This window comes from Rhinatrema bivittatum, chromosome 2 (genome assembly GCF_901001135.1).
Source record: "Rhinatrema bivittatum chromosome 2, aRhiBiv1.1, whole genome shotgun sequence".
NCBI classification, from domain to species: domain Eukaryota; kingdom Metazoa; phylum Chordata; class Amphibia; order Gymnophiona; family Rhinatrematidae; genus Rhinatrema; species Rhinatrema bivittatum.
Window position 1 is genome coordinate 768,900,137 of NC_042616.1, and position 17,174 is coordinate 768,917,310.

Below are 17,174 nucleotides of genomic sequence, written 5' to 3' on the forward strand. Positions count from 1 at the left end.
TCATCAGGTTCACTAAAAGTAAACAGGAGGCCATCAGCAAACAAAGACATTTTATAGTGACAGTTCTCAACCAAAATACCCCCTTGTCTGTATGTTCCCCCTAATCCTACCTGCTACCGGCTCCAGGCTCCATTGCCAGGGGAAAAAGTAACAGGGGAAAAGGGCATCCCTGCCCACCCAGAAATTAGCAGAGTACCCTTCATTTATCTTAATGCAAGCCAATGGACCTGAGTATAACCTGTGAACCCAACAAAGAAAATTATGTCCAATTCCCATTTTCTCCAAGACCTGTGGAATGCCTTCTTGGCATCAACAGTGAAGAGTAAAGCAGATAGACAATCACAATGGACTCTCATAACTTTCTCCAAAAATACTACATCCACTTGTAAATTGTCCCATTAACACTATGTAATTAATCTGAACACTATGTAATTAATTAATTTATTGTAATTGACTAAATTGTTCCAGCTACTCTTCTTCTCCAAGTTCTAATTTTCCCTTGTTTATTGTAACTTTCTTCGCTACATATCAACACCAGTTTTCGTTCAATGTTATCACTCCCGTTTTCTGTAAACCGGCATGATATGATTTTATCATGAATGCCGGTATAACAAAAGCTTTAAATAAATAAATAAATAAATATTGATTTGTGCTTGACCCACCAGATCAAACTGAGGACTCTCCATACACACATGCATGCCCCCCCTCTCTTACTCACAGGCTCTTTACACACATGCATATTCCCTTTCTCTCATATACAAAGGCTCTCACATACCTACATAGTCTCTCCTCTCACACCCATTCCCTCTCTCATACACACATTCTCATGCACATACACACAAGCTCCCTCTCGTGTACACATGCTGACACAAATGCTCCCTCTCTCATATACTCACAAGCTCACACACATATGCTATCACACACATGCACAAGCTCTCTCACATACACAGAAGCTCCCACTCTCTCATGTACATATGCTGACACACACATGCTCTCATATACACAGGCTCTCTCTCTCACACACACACACACAATCTGCCATGAACACATGCTGACACAAACGCTCCCACTCAGGCTCTCACACATATGCACAAGCTTTCACACACACACAAGCTCCCTTTTTCTCATATACTCACATTCCTTCTCACCCACGCCTTTCCATCGCTTTTTAATAAAGTCCAAGGGGGGTTTTTTTTGGGGGGGGGGGGGGTCTTGCGGCCGTCCCCTTGTTCAGTTGCCAGTTGGTTAGGGTGTGCCAGCGGCCACATGGCCTCCTCTTCACTCAGGCCACTGGCAGGTTACAGTGTGCTGGTGGCCCTGTGGCCTCTTCATATTGGCCGCTGGTGGGTTGAGGTGTGCCAGTGACCTGACGGACCTCTTCTTCAGCAGCCGCAAGATAGGGTCCATGGCGGCCTCAATAAGTCTCTCTTTTGCGGCCCAACAGCTGTCAAATGTCCCTGGTCTGCCTCCTTATAGCATACATTTCCCATCTACGGTCCTTCTGCAGAACCCAGATGACGTTTTATCTGGGCCTACTTCTGTAGCACGGCCCGGAGTTTTCAGTTATGCGCTGAAAAGTAAAATTAAAAAAAAAAGGCCTGGGACACCCCCTACAGCCTGGCCCCTGAAGGCCTCCTCCCACCCCCGCGACCCCCTCGGTACATCACTGCAACACTATCTAGCATGCTCCTTAGTTAAAGTGTCACCTAGGTAAGGCAGCTGCCCTCCAACTGTGAAAGCTGACCACTGGTTGCATTCCGTTCCATGAATGTTGCCTGGATGGGCATGGCAACTGCTGCTCCATGTACTGCATCACCTCCTTGCTTACCCTGGGCTGCCCTTGCAGCCTTGTGAGTTCACCCTTCGGTAGCTTGACCTGGGCCTTCTTTAGGCCTCCCAAGAGCACCTGTATAATGGGCTTGGGACCCATCTAGCTCACCTTTTCACAGGGCTGATAACACCTGACAACCGGCATCACCAGAACCAGGCACCCCCTCCAACTGGCACCTGGGCCTCCCCCCATCATTACCTGCCAACTACTGGCGGCACCACCAGACCCAGGTGCCCCTTTTTGGCACCTGGTCCCACCGACACCAGACTTGGGTACCCCCTTTTATTGGCACCTGGGCCCCCCATCATTACATGCCAACCAATAGCACCATCAGACCCAGGTGCCTTTTCTACTGGCACCTGGCATCAATGTTATGAATTTTTCCTCTTTTGCGCCGGTGAGAGCTCCCACTTTAGTTGTGAAAACCAAACCCCTGCTTAAAAACGTAATGGTCGTATTGTGTTGTGGGGTGGCAGGAGGGTTGATTTTTTGTTCTCCGTCTCCTCTCTGTTGGTACTATGCTCCCCTGCCCCTATTTAACTTCCCTTCAGGACTCCTGCTACCTGGTCTCTGGGATTGGAGGTTCATTGCCCTCCACCTCCCCTCCCCCGGGATTATTTTCAAATTTTCCCTTCCTGCTTGTTCCTTCCCTTTACCCGCCCTCTCCCCATGCTTGCTCCAAGATCCTTGCCCAGTTATGCAGCCCACACCCTGACTGGCTAGGCCTCCTTTATCCCAACACTGCCTGTCTCTCTCCCCCACTCTCAATCATTCCATTTCACTCCTCAAGTTCCCCATTGCCTCCAGTCTGACTCCCTCATTTCCAACTATCCCCTCTGATGCTCCCCAGTCATCTCCTTGTATAATCTTTCTTCCCCCTTCACCTCATCTGGCTCTCACACACCTATCTCACGCCCATCACCCATGTGTGTGTGTGTGTGTCTTTCTCTCAAAACTTTCCCCCATATCACCTATTTCTCTCTGTCATCCCTTCCACCGACCCTATCATTACCTCTGACTCTGTGTCACTCTTCTCACCTTTCCCACCTCTAGCTCTGTTACTCTCCAGTTCCCTTCATCATCCATGGCTCTCTCCCACATCTCTTCCATCACTACTTCTGTCCCAACTCAAAACCATCTCTTGGTCTCTTTCATCCCTCCAATCACCACTTCTGGCTTTCTTTCACATATCATCTCCTTTCTATTCTCTCTCTTACCACCTGGATCTATCATAGTCTTCTACCTTTTTTCCACCATCTCTCTTATACCCCATCAGCCCCTGCACTTCTCTAGCCACACGTTTCCCCCTTCCCACCAGGTTCTCATACAATGCCTACTCTGATGTGTTCTTATCCCCTCCACCCTCCTTCGGTCCTCTCACACCTGCTGCAGAACACCTGGCAGCGTAGACTTTGGATAGGAAAATGTCGCCAAGCAGCCCAGGTTTGAATCACTGACCTCCTCGTGCTCTCCCCAAAATTCAGCCCCTCCTCACCTCTCACCAGCATTCAACATGGTCCTCAGCTTCACATTAACACCCTTTTATACCAATTCCCAGGCATTTACCCCTCTTGTAACCCTCTCCCCCAAGCCATCCTTCTTACTCCCCTTTCAGCAGACATCTTCTTTCCGTACAAATCACTCATAGGAATCACTGATGAACTGGGGCTGTTTTTGCTTCTGCCCTTCCTCTCCTGTTCCCCTACCAACAAGCAGCCCTTACCTTGGTGGGGAAGGGGTGGTGGGCTAGGGCTAGACTTAGTAGGGCAAATAACCTTCCCCCTCCCCCTGCCGCTGAAGTACAGGGATTCCTCTTTGCAGTGTTTGCTCCGATCTCACCCCTCTCCCTCTGCCCCTAAGCGACAGGAAGGGAGGAGTTGGAGCTGGAGCAGCAGCAGCAACTCAGGCTGTTCTCTGCTGCCTCAGATGAGAGGAGCAGGGCCCAGTTCCCGCTCGCAGTGGGACTGCTGACAGAGCCCCAGTGTCAGCCTCCTCAGCACGGTAGCAGCTCCGTACGCGCAGGGGAGCGAGCGCGCGCGGGGGCCTGCTGACGTCACAGCAGAACGTTGGCTCAGCGGAGCGCGTGCTGCGAGCACATGGAAGCTGGGACAGCGACTCGCCATAGAGCAGGGCTCGGTGCTCTGCCGGACTTTTCCCTTTTTTTGCAGCGGAGGTGGATTTTCTGCTTCGGGAAACGCCGGAACAGGGCTGGCATCGCACCGTAAGTAAGGATCGGTGGGGATTGCGGTGCGTTGCTTTTACAATCGTGGGCTCGGGCATTTCGGGTAGTGATGATGGGGCGCCGAGGAGTTGAAGCAGAGAGACTGTTTTGCTTCTTAATTGCGTGGTGTTTGGGGAATCGCTCGTCGTGCACGTGCTGGGGGTTTTTCTCCGGTGCGAACGGCTGCCAAAAAAATCGCGATCAACTGTGCTAGATGCCCGTTGTGGAAGCTGTGCTAAAATATAAAATGTAAATAGACGCTAGAGATGAAGTTGTAAAGTGTGCAATATATGTGTAGTGGCAGTAAGCATGCTGCAAATGTGCCCCTAGATGTGATTTTAGCTTTATCTAAATGACAGTGCAGTTTTGCCCATCCCCCACTGCCGGACCTGGCCTTGTCGAAATTATTTTTCTGAACCCCGCAGCCTTGTAGAAGAGATCGATGCGCTTCTATCTTTTACCGACATTTTTTGCTAGTATGGATTTCAGTTTATATTTGTGATAGGGTGAAATTGGCTGACTGAGATTTGTTTTTGTTTAGCCTGTTGGTTCCAGCGTGGATTCCTATTTTTAAAGTAAAGAGTGTTTATACTATCCCTTGGATGATCGCACACAGAGCGTGCATTCGGAGAAGGCCGTCGCTAAGTATGTTTTTCTGAAAACAAGAATTCCAGTTTGAGTTTGCTGATGCAAGGCTGGCACGTTCTGCTTCTGCCTTGCTTCCTATGGGATCGGTGTACTTGGCCTGCAGCTGACATTCCTTCAGGCCTTACAAAGTACAGGACGCGATCAATAGTGGTCATCCAGGATAATAATAACGTGTGGGGAAGGCATATTTTGCAGATCCAGCAAAAAGCAAAGTTCTCTTATGCCTTCTGGAGTTTTAGAAAGTGCATTATCAATTCGGTTCCTCTGTGTTTGGGTACATTATGAGGGGTGACTAGATAGGCATTGTTTATCCGTGATGAGAGTGGCAGAGTGATAAAAGTCTTGGGTAACAGTCAAATACTGTATCTTCTGCAAGTCACTTTGCTCTTCTGCTTACTTAGTCGAGTGTTTTGTTTTTACAATTTCTCTCAGCTTGTTTTATGAAAGTAACCCCAAAACAGAAGATTATAGTTTATCCTGTTGGCCTGCACACCATCAACACTGCATGGTAAATAACTACTCCAATCAGAGATTTTTGCGGCAAGTGTACTTTTATGTCCACCGCTAATCTTTCTTCATTTTTCATATTCAGTGTTTTTTCATGTGCTAATTTGAGGACCACAAAAAGATGCTTGTATAGAAGTGGTGTAGTGATGTATTGTAGGTGATAGATGCAAAAGATTTATTGGCAAGGGTGACCAACTCCAGCCCTCAAGAGCCACAAACAGGCCATCTCTAATGAATATGCATTGCAGAGATCTGCTTGCACTGCCTCCATTGTGTGCAGAGCTATCTCATCCATTCATTATGGGGTATCCTGCAAGCTAGGTCTGTTTAAGCCCCTTGAGGACTGAGGGGATGATGGCATTTATTTTCAATGTTTATATTTCTCTGTCCCCAGAGGGCTCATAATCTAAGATTGTACCTGAGGGTAAAGTGACTTGCTCAAGGTCACACGGAGCAGTGGAAAGATTTGAACACTGTTCTCATGGTTCAGAGGCCACTGCCCTAACCACTAGGCTACACTCCACCATTTAGGGCTAAGTGGCAAAGCAGGTTAGATACATAGTAGTAACATGATATGTTGTATAAGGGCAGAAAGAGACCTACCAGCCCAGCCAGCCCGCCCAGTTCGTTTTCTGTCCACACTACTAAGGATTACATCCCAGCTGCCTTTCAGAGAGCATGACTGAAAAATATTGAGCCTGGCTGATATAATATGCCCAAGCAAATGAACAGGGAGAAACCTGCTAAGCAAAGCATTTGAAAGAGGAAGTACTGGGGGGAAAAAACTATTATTATCTTCAGTGGGGAAAAACAAGGCCCATGTGATTTTCACTTTTGTATATGTCCTACTTACCGTTCAGAAGCGTAAACGTTTTCATGACTCCAGCCATGGCATTAATGCTGAGTTAGGGGGAGTGGAGAGGCCTCACACCAGTTTCAATCCAGCACCGGAATCGGCACCAAAAAAAAATAAAAAATATATATATATATATTTTTTTTTAGAAAATTCAGTTTTAGTTAAAGAATATCATAAACATCCTCCCCTTTTTGTTGTGTGTGTTTTTTTTTTCTTTCATTTGTAAGGAGATATTAGCTTTTTCAGGTTTGTGAAAGCTCCTCGGGCACTTCCAGGGCTAGAAGTGGGGGTGTCAGAATCCATTGCAAGCCACACAGCTGCAGAATAGAGTTGAGGAGAGAGAGAGAGTTTTGTGTTTCGGACAGATGGCATCACAATAAAAGGGCACACATCATTTATTCCAAAAATATCTAAATAATGTAAGGATTAGAGCGTATTGTGTAGGAGTTTAAAAAAAAAAAAAAAAGGACAAAAACCAGAAAGAAGGCCTGGGAATGGTGCCAGAAATGGAAGCCGCAGAACTGAGAAGCCAGTGATATATTTTGAAGTCCAGCTCCAGCTTCCGCTCATTGAATATTTAACCCTTGTAAAGCCAAGAGTGCGGCCTGCATTGGTCGAGGCCTGAAACCAAGGCTGATTGACTCTAGTACACCCCCCCAAAAAATGTTTTAAGGAACTGGCATTGTCTTGGCACTATTCTGTAGCAGGCAGACTGCATTCGTTTTCTGGCCGTCGATTGCTATTTAATTTTAATGGACGTGATGCCGCGCCAGTGCTTTTGCTGGCCTGTTGTATGTGCAGTTAAATTAAGCCAGCTCTCTGGCATTCCGGTTTCAGGCAGCATCTGTTGGAAAATAAGGCTTGTGGTCTTCCCGCAGTACTTAATGTAGAGTGGATTAGTTTTGTGATATGTTTAATGGTTGGCGCTGCGATAAATTGAGTGCGCGATGGCTCTTCGCGCACACATCCCCCACCCTGTGTCTCTGGCAGAAACTCTCCTTAGGTAAAGAGTGTATTTAGCAATCGTTCTAAGCACCCACTGAGCCAAAAGGGTGACGGCGGAGGCGCTCCAGGGACAGGAATATTGCAAACTGGGATTTGTTGATGGGGGAAATGTGCAGCGGGGGTGGCTCGGAGAACAGGCTAGGATCCACATCCGTAGGGTTTCTCTTTTGTTCCCCATCAGGCCCTAGGTGCTAGTGCCAGGAGGATGGGAGTTGAAGCATCTTTAGCCCCCCAGTCAGTACCTGGGAGGTGAGGGGGGGAGGCAGGCACCTCTGATCCTGATCAAAACCCCCTGGGGAGTAGGCATTGTGATCCTGAGTGGAGAGTGAGAAGGAGGAGGGCCTCCGAGGCCTGGAGAGAGAATGTGTGAGGAAGAAGATTGCTCCTGAGGGGGCTGTGTGGGGAGTGTGGAGTGAAGTGCAGATGGAGGATAAGAGGGCTGCAGGTGATGGAAATGAGGGGATGGTGCAGAGGAGGAGAGAGAGAGCGAGGTTCTGTCTGTTTCTCTTCTCCTCTTCCAAGAGTGAAGATCCATTGATTGACACCGTGGGCTTCCGGCTGGTGTGGCGTCCTGCCCAGCTCCCTGCCTAGGACTCTTCCACGCTATCAACAGTTGCGTGGTTTCCCAGCCGTTAATTTATGAAGGTGATTTCTCTTTGGTGTTAACTGCTTCTTTTTTTTTTTTTTTTTTTGTCTTGAACACCAATACTTTTCTGGCTTTCAGGGAAAAAGGAGCACTGCTGTGATTACCCCAGGCTATATGAGACTCCTCCTAATTATCAGTTTCTGGTTTTTCTCCACCTGGGAGGGGGGGGGGGGGAAAGAGAGCTTCCTGCAGCCTTTGGCTGAAGGGTTGTCTGTGGCTCTGTTGCAATTCACAGTAAGCTCATTAGCTGCACTTTCGTTAAACTCCAGTCCAGGGCCATTCTTGGTGAAGCGGGTGGGGTTGTGAATCGGAGCAACTGCACTGAGCCACGTGCATTGGGGAGACCCTGCAAATACGGGGACGGGGGGGTGTTTCTGTCTGCCAGTTGCAGGAAACGGGGTGTGTTTGCCAACTCCGTGTCAGCCCAGTCAGAAGAAAAAGCAGCATCGCCAGCCACGCGTCTGCTCATGCGAAAGATGTCAGGGTGGCATCCAGTGCGCCTCGGCAGAGTCAGGTTGTGAGAGTCGTAGGCCCGTGGAAGCCCGTGAAGGAGAGGGCAGTATCACCAGGGCAAGAAGGTACAGGGAGCACTGAGCAGATGCCTGGGCGGGTTTGAGGCTGGGGAGTGCTTGCTGGGATTTTGGAGGGAAGGGAATGGGGAGAGTGCTTATTGGGTATGGGGGAGGAAAGAAGAAAAGGGGGAAGGTGGGTTGGAAAATGGAGAGAGAGAGAGCCGCTGCAGGCCCGTGTTAGATGGTCCGAGCAGGGCCCCCCCCTTCCCTAACTGCATCACTTTGCACTTGTCCACATTAAATTTCATTTGTTAAAAGGAGGTGGGGTGGCGCTTTATGTCCAGGATGGCATAGAGTCCAACGGGATAAACATCCTGCATGAGACTAAATACAAAATTGAATCTTTGTGGGTAGAAATCCCTTGTGTGTCGGGGAAGAGTATAGTGATAGGGGTATACTACCGTCCACCTGGTCAAGATGGTGAGACGGACAGTGAAATGCTAAGAGAAATTAGGGAAGCTAACCAAATTGGTAGTGCGGTAATAATGGGAGACTTCAATTACCCCAATATTGACTGGGTAAATGTATCATTGGGACACGCTAGAGAGATAAAGTTCCTGGATGGAATAAATTATAGCTTTATGGAGCAATTGGTTCAGGAACCGACGAGAGAGGGAACAATTTTAGATCTAATTCTCAGTGGAGCACAGGACTTGGTGAGAGAGGTAACGGTGGTGGGGCCGCTTGGCAATAGTGATCATAATATGATCAAATTTGATTTAATGACTGGAAAAGGAACAGTGTGCAAATCCACGGCACTCGTGCTAAACTTTCAAAAGGGAAACTGATAAAATGAAAAAAATTGTTAGAAAAAAACTGAAAGGATCAGCTACAAAAGTAAAAAATGTCCAAGAGGCATGGTCATTGTTAAAAAAAAATACCATTCTAGAAGCACAGTCCAGGGGTTAAAGGGGCACTTAGAGAAGATAAGGCCATCGCGGAAAGATTAAATGATTTCTTTGCTTCGGTGTTTACTGAAGAGGATGTTGGGGAGGTACCCGTAATGGAGAAGGTTTTCATGGGTAATGAGTCAGATGGACTGAATCAAATCACAGTGAACCTAGAAGATGTGGTAGGCCTGATTGACAAACTGAAGAATAGTAAATCACCTGGACCGGATGGTATACACCCCAGAGTTCTGAAGGAACTAAAAAATGAAATTTCAGACCTATTAGTAAAAATTTGTAACCTATCATTAAAATCATCCATTGTACCTGAAGACTGGAGGATAGCAAATGTAACCCCAATATTTAAATAGGGCTCCAGGGGCGATCCGGGAAACTACAGACCGGTTAGCCTGACTTCAGTGCCAGGAAAAATAGTGGAAAGTGTTCTAAACATCAAAATCACAGAACATTTAGAAAGACATGGTTTAATGGAACAAAGTCAGCATGACTTTACCCAGGGCAAGTCTTGCCTCACAAATCTGCTTCACTTTTTTGAAGGAGTTAATAAACATGTGGATTAAGGTGAACTGGTAGATATAGTATACTTGGATTTTCAGAAGGCTTTTGACAAAGTTCCTCATGAGAGGCTTCTAGGAAAAGTAAAAAGTCATGGGCTAGGTGGCGATGTCCTTTCGTGGATTGCAAACTGGCTAAAAGACAGGAAACAGAGAGTAGGATTAAATGGACAATTTTCTCAGTGGAAGAGAGTGGACAGTGGAGTGCCTCAGGGATCTGTATTGGGACCCTTACTTTTCAATACATTTATAAATGATTTGCAAAAGAAATACGACGAGTGAGATAATCAAATTTGCAGATGACACAAAATTGTTCAGAGTTGTTAAATCACAAGCAGATTGTGATAAATTGCAGGAAGACCTTGTGAGACTGGAAAATTGGGCATCCAAATGGCAGATGAAATTTAATGTGGATAAGTGCAAGGTGATGCATATAGGGAAAAATAACCCATGCTATAATTACACAATGTTGGGTTCCATATTAGGTGCTACAACCCAAGAAAGAGATCTAGGTGTCATAGTGGATAACACATTGAAATCGTCGGTTCAGTGTGCTGTGGCAGTCAAAAAACAGAATGTTGGGAATTATTAGAAAGGGAATGGTGAATAAAACGGAAAATGTCGTAATGCCTCTGTATCGCTCCATGGTGAGACTGCACCTTGAATACTGTGTACAATTCTGGTCGCCGCATCTTAAAAAAGATATAATTGCGATGGAGAAGGTACAGAGAAGGGCGACCAAAATGATAAGGGGAATGGAACAGCTCCCCTATGAGGAAAGACTATAGAGGTTAGGACTTTTCAGCTTAGAGAAGAGACGACTGAGGGGGATATGATAGAGATGTTTAAAATCATGAGAGGTATGGAACGGGTAGATGTGGGTCGGTTATTTACTCTTTCGGATAGTAGAAAGACTAGGGGGGCACTCCATGAAGTTAGCATGGGGCACATTTAAAACAAATCGGAGAAAGTTCTTTTTTACTCAACGCACAATTAAACTCTGGAATTTGTTACCAGAGGATGTGGTTAGTGCAGTTAGTATAGCTGTGTTTAAAAAAGGATTGGATAAGTTCTTGGAGGAGAAGTCCATTACCTGTTATTAAGTTCACTTAGAGATTAGCCATTGCCATTAGCAATGGTAACATGGAATAGTCTTAGTTTTTTGGTACTTGCCAGGTTCTTATGGCCTGGATTGGCCACTGTTGGAAACAGGATGCTGGGCTTGATGGACCTTTGGTCTGACCCAGTGTGGCATTTTCTTATGTTCTTATATGCGCATACAGGATAAAAACTATTTCTTACTGGTGTGAGCAGGAGTTGTTGATAGGAGACCCGATCCATACAGCAGTACTGCCCTGGCTGGATGAGCTGGAGAAAATGAGGAAGAGCTTGCTTTGCCTGACAGACCTTCACGGTGGTCTCTCAGGCCAGTTACTAACCATTAGGAGGATAAAAATGAGCCAGTGATTGTGCCCTTGCAAAATGCCCAGGAGTTCACTCCGTTTGGTCATCAGGTGGGTCATACAGATTGGAAGGAAGACCTGTCAATATAAAAAATCCAGGTCCATCCTAGTTAGCTTACTTAAGCATTAATAAATGTTCCCTGTACGTCCTAGGATCAGTCCAGACGGTGGGTTATGTCCCCCGTCCAGCAGATGGAGTCAGAGCAAACTTCTGAGGGTGCTGGCATATAAGCTGGTGCAACCCTCCTAGCCCTCAGTATCTCTCTGACTCCAGCAGATGTGAGGAGGGGAACCGTTGCTTCCCCTAGCTAGTGGCTCCGTTCCACACTTTCTTTCTTATATTTCTTTCTTAGGTTGGATCAAGCAAAAAAAAAGAAAGAAATTTTTTATTTCTATCAGGAGAGTTTATTTTTAGTAGTGAGGAGGCTTGGGCTTGCCGCCCTAACTCTTGTGATCTGGACTGCCTCTTCTTTAATTTTCCTCTCCTCTATCGCTCTTTTCTCTTTCTCTTGCTTTCCCTTCACGTCGACAGTCGTTTGGGGGGAAAGTTGGTAAGTTTTTGTGAATTTTTATTTACAGCATTGCAAGCTGTTCGGAGGTGGATGCTGGTGGGGCCAGCCTCTCCCCTACCCTGAACCGCGGTCCCCTTCCCCCCTCTTGCCGCCCCGCGACGCGCCAATTCCCTGGGGCAGCAGGGAGGTCTTTCCCCTGCCGCTCCTGAGGGGAGGATTAAGAGTAGAGCGAGGGCGAGGCAGGCCTGCTCCTCCCGCGGCACGACTTTCGTCGGCACTACAGCACCTCGTTTCCCGCCCGGGCCCGACACGATGCAGCGTGCTCGCTGCCCGTCCTGCGGCGGCCCGGGACAGGGCGGCTCGCGGGAAGGTCCGTGCGGCAGGTGTCTCCCCGGGGGGGAGACAAGCGCCGCTCCCCCGGCGATTTCGCCGCCACGCTCAGAGCGCCACGCTCCAAGGGTAGGTGCCCCGCCCCCCTCCTTTGGCGGGAGCGGCGGCCATCTTGGAGCTGGAGAGCAGCGTGGGATCCGATCCCGAGGAGACTCAAGAGGACTTCGTGTTGCTGGCGCCGCCGATCCCGGACCCGGGCCCGCTCCCCTCCACCAGCAGACTCTCCAGGGACACTCCTACCTCCCCTCCCCCGGGGCCTCCAGGATTTTCGGCTGATTTTGTGGTGCTCATGCACCAGGCTTATCTTCAAAGACTACAGCCTACCGGGGGGGGGGGGGGGGGTCAGCGGCAGTTCCTCCACCGGCCAAGTCCCCAAAGTTCTCAGGTACTGCGGCTGCGGTACCGGGGGGCGCGAGGGGTCCCGGGGTGCCTCTGGGTCTTCCGTTGTCCCTGGGAGGGACGTCTCTTCTGCCGGACCCAGGGGGGGACCCAGCATCCCAGGGGGATGATGATGAAACGTCTTTGGCAGTCCACCTGGAATGTGATGACCCTCGGGTGCTTCGCATCTTTCGTAAGGAGGAATTGGCGGAGCTCATTCCCCATGTTCTTCAGGAGTTGGACCTGGACCCCCCTGTTGAGCCCCCGGCTCCTCCAGCTCCCTCCGTAGCTTCCGCCACAAAGAAGGGGGATCCAGTGCTGGCGGGCCTGCGTCCTCTGGCTAGGACCTTTCCTATTCATGATTCGTTTCTACAGCTGCTAGTGAGAGAATGGGATACCCTGGAGGCGTCCCTCCGGGTTGGCAGGGCTATGGACAAGCTCTATCCTCTCCCCGGGGACTTTCTGGATCTCCTTAAGGTTCCTAAGGTTGACTCAGCGGTGTCCGCCGTCACGAAGAGAACCACGATCCCGGTCACAGGGGGTACAGCTCTTCGAGACCTACAGGATAGGAAACTGGAGGTCGCCCTCAAGAAGATCTTTGAGGTCTCGGCACTGGGGGTCCAAGCCACTATCTGTGGTTCCCTGACTCAGAGAGCCGGTCTTCGGTGGGTCCAACAGCTCCTCACCTCGCAGCAGTTGCCGCCGGAGGAGGCGGCGCAGGCGGACCGCCTGGAGGCGGTCTTAGCCTATGGAGCGGATGCCTTACACGACTTATTGAGGGTCCTTGCGAGGACCATGGTGTCAGCGGTCTCCGCCAGACGACTTCTGTGGCTGCGAAACTGGGCAGCGGATCCTTCCTCCAAATCTAGTCTGGGGGCACTACCTTTCAAGGGTAGGTTTCTTTTCGGCGAGGACCTCGATCAGATTATCAAATCTCTAGGTGAAAATTCGGTCCATCGGTTGCCAGAAGACCGTCAGAGGTCCTATCGTCCATCTCCATCGGGCTCCAGGAATCGCACACGCCCACAGCGGCGTTATAGGGGTCCTCGGCAACAAGGACCCAGGACGCCCTCTGGGAGGTCTCAGTCTTGGACCCGGCCCTTTCGGGGTCGCAGACCCGCCAGGGACTCCTCGGCTCAGGGAGCCTCTGGTAAGCCTTCACAATGATGCCAGGCCAGTCCACTCCTCGCTACCCCGGATTGGAGGTCGCATCGCTCTGTTCTACGAGGAGTGGACCAATATCACCACGGACCAGTGGGTCCTGGACATTTTAAGACACGGCTACGCATTGGAATTTGTCCGGCTTCCCAGGGACCGGTTCATCTTCTCTCCCTGCGGGTCAAGCTCCAAGCGCCTGGGAATCCAGCGCACGCTGGACAAGCTTCTGGACTTGGGGGCCATCTCGCCTGTCCCCGCCGGAGAGGTGGGCTCGGGGCATTATTCCATTTACTTCGTGGTCCCCAAGAAGGACGGCTCCTTCCGTCCCATCCTAGATCTCAAGGAGGTCAACAAGATGCTCCGGGTCTCCAGGTTCCGCATGGAAACACTCCACTCGGTTATCGCGGCGGTGCATCAGGGAGAGTTCCTCGCCTCTCTCGATCTAACAGAGGCCTATCTGCATATTCCGATCCAGCCGGCCCATTGGCGGTTTCTTCGCTTCAAGATTTTAAGTCAACATTTTCAGTTCCAGGCCCTACCCTTCGGATTGGCGACCGCGCCCAGGACTTTCACCAAGGTTATGGTAGTGGTGGCAGCCGCGCTCAGGAGGGAAGGCATCTTGGTTCATCCTTACCTGGATGATTGGCTCATCCGAGCGAAGACTCTTCCGCAGGGTCGGTCGGCGGTCGACAGAGTGGTGACCTTCCTCCAGTCTCTCGGCTGGGTGGTGAACTTCAGCAAGAGCAGCCTGCTGCCTTCCCAGCAATTGGATTTTCTGGGGGCACGCTTCGACACAGTTCAGGGCAAAGTCTTCCTTCGGCCAGACAAGGCGCAATCCTTGCGGGACCAGATCGTTCAATTTGCCTCTCTTCCGGTGCACACGGCTCGGGACTACCTCCAAATTCTGGGCTCAATGGCATTTACGATAAATCTCGTGCCCTGGTCCTTTGCGCACCTGCGACCCCTGCAAATGTCTCTGCTATCGAGGTGGAAGCCAGTGTCTCGGGATTATCAGGCGATCATCCCTCTCCAACCGCCAGGCACAGCTTGAGGTGGTGGTTGGACCCCAAACACTTGGCCCAGGGTTGTCCTCTGGAGGCTCCGGACTGGATAGTAGTCACTACCGATGCCAGCCTGTCCGGTTGGGGAGCAGTCTGCCTCAAGAGCTCGGCTCAGGGTCAGTGGACAAAGGAACAGTCGACCTGGCCGATCAACCGCCTGGAGACCAGAGCGGTACGTCTGGCGCTCATGCATTTCCTGCCCTTAATCAGGGGTCGGTCGGTTCGCGTCCTCTCGGACAATGCGACTACGGTGGCTTACATCAATCGGCAAGGGGGCACCAGGAGTCGTCAGGTGGCCCTCGAAGCCGCTCGTCTGATGTCTTGGGCGGAACGGTTCCTCGGCCATCTGGCGGCTTCGCACATTGCCGGGGTGGACAACATCCAAGTGGACTACCTGAGTCGTCAGGCCCTGGATCCCGGAGAGTGGGCTCTCTCTGAAGATGCGATGGCCCTCATCGTGCGGCGCTGGGGGACACCTTCAATGGATCTCATGGCAACCGCCTCCAACGCCAAGGCTCCAAGGTTCTTCAGCCGCAGAAGGGAGCGGGGCGCGGAAGGGGTGGACGCCCTAGTTCTCCCTTGGCCGTCCCGTCTTCTCCTCTATGTCTTTCCCCCTTGGCACTTGGTGGGTAAGGTGCTAGGAAGGATAGAGTTGCATCACGGATCAGTAATCCTAGTGGCTCCAGAATGGCCGCGCCGGCCGTTGTTCGCAGATTTACTCAACATTGCGATGGACGGTCCGCTTCGGCTATCACACCTGCCTCGTCTTCTTCACCAGGGTCCGGTATTTTCGGATCAGGCGGAACACTTCTGTCTTGTGGTCTGGCTTTTGAAAGGAGGAGTCTCCTGCGTGAGGGCTAGGCAGTCTCCGTGGTAGACACTCGCCTCAGAGCGCGAAAGACCTCGACCTCGGTCGCTTATGTACGGGTGTGGAAGGTCTTCGAAGTCTGGTGCTCCGCACGGGGTGCTCCCGCGACAGCGGCCTCGCGACAGCAGATCCTGGCGTTCCTTCAAGAGGGGCTGGAGAAGGGTCTCTCCTACAATTCCCTGCGAGTGCAGGTTTCTGCGCTGGCCTCCTTGGCTCGCTCCTCGGGAAGGCCTGATCCTTCGTCTCATCCGGATATCTCACGGTTCCTAAAGGGAGTCAAGCATCTGCGGCCGCCGGTGCGTCCACTTTGTCCTTCCTGGAATCTCAATCTAGTGTTGCGGGCTCTCGCAGAACCTCCTTTCGAGCCCCTGCATCAGTCCTCTCTCAAGGATATCACTCTGAAGACGATTTTCTTGGTAGCTATTGCCTCGGCAAGGCGCATCTCGGAACTCCAAGCTCTCTCATGTAGAGAACCTTTTCTTCGGTTCTCGGACTCGGGAGTCTTCATCCGGACAGTTCCTTCGTTCCTGCCCAAGGTGGTCTCGGCGTTTCACTTGAACCAGGTGGTGGAACTTCCGTCCTTCCCACCGGACGCCCCTAAATCTCTCAGGCGCCTAGACGTGAAGCGGGTTCTCTTACGTTATTTGGAAGTGACGAATGAATTTCGTGTCTCCGATCATCTTTTTGTTCTCTGGTTGGGGAGCAGAAAGGGCCAACAAGCGACGAAGACCACCATTGCGCGCTGGCTCAAGGAAGCGGTGGCTTCGGCGTACATCGGCTCCGGAAAGACTCCTCCGATAGGTATCAGGGCTCATTCTCTGAGAGCTCAGGCCACTTCCTATGCGGAGTCGCAGCACGTCTCCGTTCAGGAAATGTGTAGGGCAGCGACCTGGAAATCTTTGCACACGTTTTCCAGACACTACCGGCTCCATTTGCCGGTGGCGGAATCAGGCTCTTTTGGGGACAGGGTTATTCGAGCAGGGTTCTCAGGGACCCACCCGGTTTAGGGAAGCTTTGGGACATCCCACCGTCTGGACTGATCCTAGGACGTACAGGGAAAAGAAAATTATTTCTTACCTGCTAATTTTCGTTCCTGTAGTACTAGGATCAGTCCAGACGCCCGCCCTGGTCGTGATTTGATCTGGGGGTATACCTGCTCGAAGTCGTTTTCTCCTGTCCTTTACTTAGCCTTCTCTTTGGCGCTTATTGTCTGAGTGTATTTATTTCGGTTGTCAGTTCTCTTGGCAAGTTGTTCTAGTTCACAGTTTTACAGTTTTCTACAGTTTGACTTGGGGATATGCTTGATCCATCCTCCTCGGTCTGTCCAGTTTTCTAACTTGGCTTTGATATTCTCGATACTGAGGGCTAGGAGGGTTGCACCAGCTTATATGCCAGCACCCTCAGAAGTTTGCTCTGACTCCATCTGCTGGACGGGGGACATAACCCACCGTCTGGACTGATCCTAGTACTACAGGAACGAAAATTAGCAGGTAAGAAATAATTTTCTTTTCTTGTGCCTGTGTGTTTGTGGGTGGACATGTTTTTCCCTGTCTCCCTATCCTTCTGATGCTAGGTTGCTCAGTATTCTGCTATCAG

General features: G+C 50.3%; 1 long non-coding RNA gene across 1 annotated transcript in view; it reads left to right on the top strand.

Annotated features, from left to right (window-relative positions):
* Nucleotides 1–3,936: 3,936 nt before the first annotated feature.
* The window catches only part of LOC115085708, a 151,636-nt gene continuing 138,398 nt past the window's right edge, over nucleotides 3,937–17,174 (top strand). The window contains exon 1 of the long non-coding RNA XR_003854933.1: nucleotides 3,937–4,052. This is a non-coding gene — a long non-coding RNA (uncharacterized LOC115085708). The remainder of the gene's footprint in view (nucleotides 4,053–17,174) is intronic.